At 40.3% G+C, this 5,282-nt stretch overlaps 1 long non-coding RNA gene across 1 annotated transcript; it reads left to right on the top strand.

Annotated features, from left to right (window-relative positions):
- Positions 1 to 746: 746 nt before the first annotated feature.
- LOC112565170 lies at positions 747 to 4,020 on the top strand. Its single transcript, XR_003099357.1, has 4 exons — positions 747 to 851; positions 2,410 to 2,447; positions 3,127 to 3,391; positions 3,753 to 4,020. It is a non-coding gene; the product is annotated as an uncharacterized LOC112565170 (long non-coding RNA).
- The last annotated feature ends 1,262 nt before the right edge of the window (positions 4,021 to 5,282 follow it).

Here is a 5,282-nt window from a genome sequence, read left to right as displayed (position 1 = left end):
CACACACACACGTACACACACACACACACACACACACACACACACACACACACACACACACACACACACGTACACACGTACACACGTACACACACATACATTCAGTCAAAGCTGACCGCGAGTTCTAAAAGATTTTTTTCGCCTGACTTTTAAACTTAAATGTTATTCTCCTTACAAATTTTAAACTATTTTTTGTAATGACTAGTTACCTGCAACAAGAATTTTAAATTGTCTGACAACGAACTAAACCCATTTTAACTTATTATTTTAGATAACAAAAATTACTACCTACATGGTGTGATTCAAAATATTCTTCGTTTCTAAGATTGGATTATAAAGGCCAACGAAAGTCAACTAAATAAAACTTGTTTTCACTGTGGCGCATTGTTACAATCCACAAGCAAATTAGGATAAAAATTAGGTTGTACTTATATCTGTAATTATGTGTTTAATTACTGTTGTTTAACAGTTTGTATCAATGTGTTTCTCGTGAAGGCAGACCTTCAACAGGAAGACACAATGAACCAAGCACACTGTTACAATATTTATGATGGATATTAAATTATTAAATTTTGAAATTTAATTCTGTCTGGTACGAAATGATGAAATTAATAAAAACAAACGAAGAAAGTTAGAAATTAAAAAAAAAGAGGGGGCGTATAGTTTCATATTATCTCCAATATCGTGAAGTCCCAGTTTTTCACACGAGGACAAACAAAAATGTTTAGTAAGAAAAAAAGCAACCACATCCTGGACACGCCAGTCACGGATCAAACTCAATAAAAGCAAAGCTGCCGGAGTCTGGACATTGACAGGGTTTGCAAGACCACACAGTTGCTTAGGAAACTAAGGTAGGTGGCGACAAACTGGTATAACAGAAATGATGCATTGCGTATAAATCAAATAGAAATATAAAGACAGAGATTCCAATAGCCATCTGTAGCCGCTAATGTAAAATTTATTTTAAAATAATCCACTTGTAAAGGTCTAGTTACTCTAGTATAAATAATAATTAATAAAATGTCACTCCCAATGTCTGGGTAAAGCAAGGCTCTCATCAGTTCTGTCCTTGTGTTTGCGTGTGAGGGGCTAAGCAACGAGAGAGAGAGAAGGGTAGGATGATAGATTAATGAGAGTATCCGTTAGGTAAAACAAGTGTGTAGTTTTAATGGGCGGCAAAGCTGGGAAATAAATGACCCTTTTAATTCTTCTGTTCTTACAAGCCCCATGTGGCCACTTCAATTTTATTTTTTAAACTTTTAAAAATACTTTAAGAAGCCAACCTATGCGAGTTCTGTTAGAACTATTCTGTGGCTTTAATTTTCAGGCCTGGACTCTTTGGTGATGAAATCCTTAACTTATTTAGTGAGACAGAGACACCAGCAACTAGTCAGATGTCTCTCTCTAGTCACACATACATTGTGTGGCCAATAAACTCTGATGGCATTCTTAGTGCCTTGGTGACAAAAGCAATAAACTCTTCTGTTTTTAAATATCTTGTGAAATTTATCATGAAACATGCAGGGTGTTTCCACATTTACATATAACGATTATACGTGTGGATAAATAGATAAAATTGACATCCAGTTTATAGAAAATTTTACTAATGCAATCTGAAATTTATGACAGTAAGAAACTATTACAAATGAAATATTCAAAAACTACTCTGTTTCCATATTCTCAAGGCTTTTAAAATCCTATTAAAAAATTTCTGGTAACTTTGCAAGATTATTTTATAAAAGAAATATTCAAGGGAACCCTGTAAGTAAAGAGAAAAAGGAAAAAGCAAACAATAAGAAATAATGATAGAAAAAAGAAAGAAGAAAGAAACTACAGGTGCACTGACAATGTGTCTAGTGATGTATAACACATTTTTGAAATTTATCTTGATTTGTCAAAGATCGTAAACTAATGAAACAGCATCACAAATAACATTTGCAAAGTGTAAACTAACAAGTCGTTAAAACGGTGACAACAGGCTGTGGCGCTGGTGGTTGCTGGGAAGGGAGATAATTTCACAAGTGGTGAAAGCAGCAGACAGGCAGGGTATAGGTACAGAGAGAGACATCGCTCTACTCATCGCTCTACTCATCACTTTCCTCATCGCTCTACTCATCGCTCTACTCATTGCTCTACTCATCGCTCTACTCATTGCTCTCCTCATCGCTCTTCTCATCGCTCTACTCATCACTTTCCTCATCGCTCTACTCAACGCTCTACTCATCGCTCTACTCATCTCTTGCATGAACAGATGCTAAAGATGTTATTTTCTTAGATGATGAAACTACAGGCGCAGTGACAAGACCGCTGTCATTACAGATGTTGTTAGGACTGTTGTACACCTGTACCAGGGTGTAATACACGGCGTGTTTTCATCATTAACACATGCAATCACGTGACTTGTTTCAGGTTCTGATCGCTGCCTAATTATCTTCAACATGAGGAAGGTGAGCATGAATCACCATGTCTTTCACTGCTTTAATCGTTTCTGTATTTAATGTTTCCCTTTGTACCTTAATTACCTACAGTTGGAATCATAGCAAGTACAAGGGTCTAATGAGTTCAAAGTATCAAAAGCCTTTGTGTGCTCACGTGTCAAGGGAACCTTCCGGATGTTTCAGGCTCCATCAACACCACCAACCGCCTCACGCCTGGGTTGACCTAATAATAATTAGCCAACATGATTAGTCTCTCACTGCACCTGAGCTCAGTCCAAGAGGAAATTGTTGACCGCCAGGTGTTTGAAGGTGTTCACATGTTGGTGTTATTTTCTGTTGATGAAGTTCTCGACTTTGCTCACGCTGTTTGCTTCATCCTGACTTTGCTCATGGTTCTGGTGATTCCATTCCATAAACACCAGCCCTGAGTCCCAGACTCACCTTGTCCTTGCTGCCCGCCATCACTGCAACAGCTCTACGGAGGCTGCATGATAGCTTGGCGTAGTAATTCCAAAGTATCAAACTCATCAGACAGGTGACAGTAAGAAAGGTAGAGACATTACAGAAGTGTGTGTGTGTAGTATACTAGTCATGCCATGTTCAGGTGCAAGCTGTGTACGTCACGTGCTGATCACGTCATGTTCACGTTCAAGGTGTGTATGTCAACTGTTGGTCATTTGATGAACAGGTGCAAGTTCTTCTGAGTCTTCTCGTCATCATTCTCCATCACTATGCTGACGCAGCCACGTGCGCATGTGCAACTGATGCGGTAATAGTGCGCGACGCTCCTGGAGTCTGGAACGATCAAGTCCACGTCATGTACCCTGGGTGGTGCCTTCAGTACCTGGGTGTGACCATTGAAGCTGGAGATTACTATTGGAGGAGGATCCGTCTCGGCGATGGTGACATTGCTTATGTTCCTTCCAACTGGGTGACCATCGAGTCATGCTGAGGTGGGTGCTGCTGCTTTATGAAATATTCTTACGACTGATGTTTAAGGAACGTGTACTCTTTAGTCTGAGAAAGAATGCCTGCTGACACTTTTTGCTGAATTTATTTTGTTTTTGTGTACATCTTGCTTCCTTGGTGTGTTCTTCATCTGATTTAGTGCCAGAGTGTCTCTCTTTTTCTCTCTCTCTCTGCCCCTCTCACTCCTCATCTTTCCTCTCCATTATCTCATCCTTCTGTTCTTTGCTACTGGCTCCTATCTGTATCTTCTTCGTCTCCTCTTAATTTCTTTATCCGTCCATCAAAAGCCTGATGTAAGGAGCCCACGTGACATCAGACGTCATGCACTGTGTGTCTTGTCATCAGGTGGCAGTTAGAGGAACTTCGCCCATTGACCCTGGACTCCAGGGCCTGTCCACAACATCTCGACCTTCTGGGCGCCAGTTTCTTTACAAGACACTCAGCGACCGACTTTCTACTCAGGTCTCTGCCAAAAGTCACGTGAGCTCCAATGATGACTCCTGGTAGACATGTGATCAAGTTACTTTTGTCACACCCACCATTTTGTTAGTTCGGGTAGAGCCCGTCAGGCCAGAAATGCAGTGAAAAATAAAGCTGTTCAACAAACAAAAAAGACATTCATGTGTTTCACTTTGAGCCCAAGTTTTACATGTTATAGTCCATCAAACAACTAAAACAGAATGACTTGTCACGCCGCTGTGACTTGCAGTGACTACACGTGACTTGCAGTGACTATATGTGACTTGTAGTGACTTGCAGTGACTTGCAGTAAGTACATGACAGTAACAGCCTAAAGTCCTGTTATTCACCTGCCAACAAACAGCAGATACTCACAATTTTATTACACAGAAGTCAGTTGAATCGTTAACCTTTAGACTTGCGATGAACCCGAAGTGAATTCGTTTTGACCGTAGACTTTAAGCTTAGTCAGGACCATAAACTTTATGGTACACAATATTGATGGTCAACTGTAGCGACCGGTGACTTGTTGAAAGTTGTTTTGACACCAAACTGTCATCGAGGGTCTTTTGGCTCTTAATTAACCATAATGGACCATGGTCTAGAAACTGACCGCCGCCAACTGTCTGAGCCACAGCAAGCTCCGTCGTCTTCACGTGGAGTTTATGTGCTGGAAACAAAGTCCAAGCAATGTAGGTGCCAAACTTCTCCGAATCTTCAACATTGAACGTGACCAAGGACTTTGCAGGAGCAGGGCACCCACCTCCGTGGGACACCACAAACTTCTCTTATCAAGGAAGCTGCGCCGCTGACCTTTCTTATAGTGTTGATATGGGATAAGAAAAGCAAGAGAAAAATTCTATGAAAAGGCACATCAGCAAAGGTCCTCTAGATAAGTAAAGTTAGTTGAGGAGTCAGGTGTACCTTTCCCACAAAACTAGGAGAAAGCAATATCACGAAAAGCACTTTTTGTGAGCGTCTTATTGTGCAAACAAAACTAGAGTGTTAGAGCCAGTTCGGGATTTGTTTTTATTCAGGTTCATAGTAATAGAGCCCATGAAATTGTTTTCCATTTTACATCTTTCGTAAACTTGTTTTATGTGATAACTTTAAAGGGGAAATAGCAATCGCCCCAACCAGTGTCGACTGGTTGACAAGCCTGAATCTCATTATAAAAGAAAGGGGTGGGGAAGGGTATGGAGCACTGTAGAGGTGTTTATGAGGTAAACAGCCTAAAGTTCTAGCCTATCATTCCAAGAATATTGCTTGTTGATAAAAACATGATACTTGTGTTGTGTCTGCTGAGTTACAGTGAATATTTTCTTTTAGCCACAATTTTCAGAATAACTGTCGGCTAAATGAATGAGTTTCATAAAGCATTGTCACGCTTCGCCGATGTTGCCTAACCGGCATTTT

Source organism: Pomacea canaliculata, linkage group LG5, assembly GCF_003073045.1.
Source record: "Pomacea canaliculata isolate SZHN2017 linkage group LG5, ASM307304v1, whole genome shotgun sequence".
NCBI lineage: Eukaryota > Metazoa > Mollusca > Gastropoda > Architaenioglossa > Ampullariidae > Pomacea > Pomacea canaliculata.
Note: the sequence above shows the minus strand (reverse complement) of the source record. Positions and strands in the feature narration are given on the sequence as shown.